Source organism: Octodon degus, unplaced genomic scaffold, assembly GCF_000260255.1.
Source record: "Octodon degus isolate 3935 unplaced genomic scaffold, OctDeg1.0 scaffold00255, whole genome shotgun sequence".
In the NCBI taxonomy this organism is placed as follows: Eukaryota; Metazoa; Chordata; class Mammalia; order Rodentia; family Octodontidae; genus Octodon; species Octodon degus.
In genome coordinates, this window is record NW_004524831.1 from 1,602,133 (window position 1) to 1,605,600 (window position 3,468).

Here is a 3,468-nt window from a genome sequence, read left to right on the forward strand (position 1 = left end):
CACAAAGTTCTACTGTGTTGTGGACATAGATAATGTCCATGACACTGGTGACCAGGTGTACCTTGTGGGACTGAGCTACTGCTATTTCCTTGAAATCCATCCTGTAGACTCAGATGGAATCATGACCCATAGGGTGCAGGAGAAGTGCATTTGTAGAGTGTGCTGAGGGAAATATTTTGCTGTTTTACACAAAAGAATAACTGAAAGACTACTATTGCATACCTCTTATTCTCCTGTGTTTAATTATTTGTCCTATTTGGTGGGTTCTTTCCATTCTCATTCATGGAGTTGTGATCAATTTCCTCCTTCTCTAGAACATCATTTACTAGTCTGTGTAGTCAGAAATGAAATCCTTCAATATGCTCCTTCTCTAGAATATCATTTACTAGTCTCTTTGTCATCATGAAATTCTTTGGTTGTTCTTTGTCATGGAAGTATTTCACTTCTTTATTATACTTGAAAGAGAGTTTTGCAGGTTATATCAGTCTGGGTTGGAATTTGTTTTCTTGCAAGACTTGAAGTACTTTGCTCCATGCTCTTCTTGACTTGATGGTGTGTGAAGAGAAATCTACCATTATTCTGATAGATTTTCCTTTAAATGTGACCTGTTTCTTTTCTTTAGTGGCTTTTAGTATAGTGTTCCTATGCTGAGTTTCTGGAATCTTGATTATTTTATGCCTGGGTGTGGTTTTAATCGGGTTGATGTTATTTGGAGTTCTATATGTTTCGGTTACTGAATATCAGATTGTTTCCCCATATTTTCTGCTATGACTTCTACCCATATTCTTTTTATATCATTTGTATTGACTCCTTCCTTCTCATTGATGCCTATGAGTCTCATGTTGTTCATCTTTGGATCGGCTTGCAGGCACTGAACTATTTTTTCCCACGTCCTAGTTGTTTTTAAGAGATCTTTTCTTACTTATGAATTCTATTCCTTCCCTATATTGCTTATTCAAGAATTCCATCATTTTTATATGCTGCTCTATTTGTTTTTATAAGTTTTCTTTTTTTGTGGCAGAACAGAGGATTGAAATCAGGCTCTTGTACTTGCAGGGAAACGCTAATTCTACTGCGCCATCTCCCCAGTTCCCAATAACTTTCTGTTTTAGAAGCACTTAGTACTTCTTTCCTCATAGCTATAAATTCCTTTTTCACTTCAGAAATTATTTCTTATCTGATTTCCTTTATACTTTTCTGCAGTTATTTCTTGACTTTCAGTGCTATTATTTCAGAGATTACAGGTGTGTGATTTACAATTTCATCTATGCTAGTGTTTTCTGCATTTGTCCTGGGTGCACATGGGGCCTGAAACTGCATTTTGTTCCTTCCTTTTGTCATTTTGTACAGCACTGTCTTCTGACCTTTGTTGTAGAGCTGAGATAGAGTCATTTCCTTAGCACTGGTCCGGATCTACCAAGTTCAAACTTCTGCAGGAGGGTGAGGCTTGGTTCTGACTTCTATGCTCAGTTTCTTCCTGCTGCATCATTTGGAAGTGAATCCGCTGTGCCACTCTGGCAAGATGTTCTGCTCTTGGATCAGCTGGGTGGGTCCTGTCTCTAGCCTGTCTGCAGGGAGTTCTGCCCCTGGGTTCCACACCAGACCTCTCTGATGGATGGAGTTCACTTACAGACCTGGCCTGGGCTCTGGCTGCAATTAGGATTCAGCAGCCTCTGGGTATCCTACTCCCATGTAGGGCCTGGGTGCTGCCTGGAATACCAGGATTTGTTCAGATGGACAATTTCATTTTTCTTGGATGTAGCACTACTGATGGGAATTAAAGGAGAAATTTAATCTGATAGCATTAGAAACTGTGCAACATTTTCACTATGTGGTTTTAAAATTTCACAGCCTCATCATCATTGTGGCAAGAATGAGTAAAATAAATTTGAACAAAAATCATGAAAATATTTGGAATGGATTGGGAAAATTTGGAATTATTTTTTGTTTAATTAATTGGCAAAATTCAGCATTGATTTCAACAAGTTCTATTTTATTTTTGTAAAGAGAGTCCTTTTAATTCTGATTCACATTCACTGCCCTTCATAGCTCCGCTTAGACATTGTTTGTTTCTATTCAGCAGATGATAAAGTTTTAGAAATTTACCCGTTTTGTAGGCTTATGTTTAGTCGTAGCTGCGGAATATGATCTGAAACTGCTGAATCACATAGTATTGCTATTTCAGTTTCATGAGGAAACTCACCACAGTTTTTCATAATATAAAGATAATTTTATCTACAAGAATTTATGTTTTCTCTAACAGTGACCTGAAGCTCATTGCAACATATGCCGTAGCATCACTTGTACTTCTGTGACAGTCAAAGGAGCCCACTCAGCCCTGACCTCACTTCCCACACTGAGAAACAAATTTCACTTTTGCATTGTCAATATTCTGCTTTATTTTCCATAAATTTGAAAGCAAAAAATACATTCTATTTAAAATATATTTAAACACAGAGATAGGGGTTAATGCTCTGCACAAGAGTGGGAGACACAATTCTTCATGTGTCATCCCGAGTATGTGGAGGTCATGTGTGAGCCTCTTCTGAGCTCCAGGAGAAGCACCTGAGCCACGGGATTAGAAGCAGAGACTTTTTTTTCCTTTTCAGGACGCAAACAACAAACAGGAGAAAATAAAAACTGAGGACCAGTAAATTTATTAAAAAGGCAACTAAAAAAAATTTAAAAATGAAAAAAAAAGGCAACTAGATGAGCTCTGGGTTTGCCTTATGCTATCATACATGGAAGTTTAAGAGTTACATTTACTTTTTTATTTTTATATATTTAGGACCTGGTCTATAGGGTCTAACTATGTACATCAGACTCGTAGTGATCCTTTTGTTTTCAGCCTCCCACGTGCTGGGTTTACAGGCGCGCGCCGCCACGTCCAGTCTCAATCAGGGTCTCCGCCTGTCCCAGGGACCGGGCCGCACAGCACAGCCGGGATCAAACTGGCTAGTGCGCTCTACCTAAGCAGGTGATTTAGTACAATAAGCTATCTGGTCGGCCAAAGACTTTACACTTTTAAAAAGGATTATCCATTCTCTGGCCTGGACTATCCCTCTCACGCTCTCATGCCTCTCATGCTAAATACTTAACCTGGTGATGATAAAGAAATATCAGTGGGATGCTTTACCGTGGGATTGAAAAAAGTTCACTATATTGGCTGCGTGCCTTCAGACTCCAGCCCTGATGAGCAGAAGAGTCATGTTGCCTCCAAAAAATATTTATAAACATATGTACAGGGGAGAACATATCTTTTATTAATTACAATTTCTAACTCAGGACATGAAAGATAAGTATCTCCTCCCTGCAGAGTCTCCTGGGGATTCTGCCGCAGAGTCTGGGGATTATGCCGCATATACCTGAAGCTTCAGATCCTTACAGGAAATCAGACTTCTAAGATCCAGCTATAGTCTCTGAGCCATGGGATGAAAATTAGAGAGTTCCTTGTTACAAGGAAGCAAA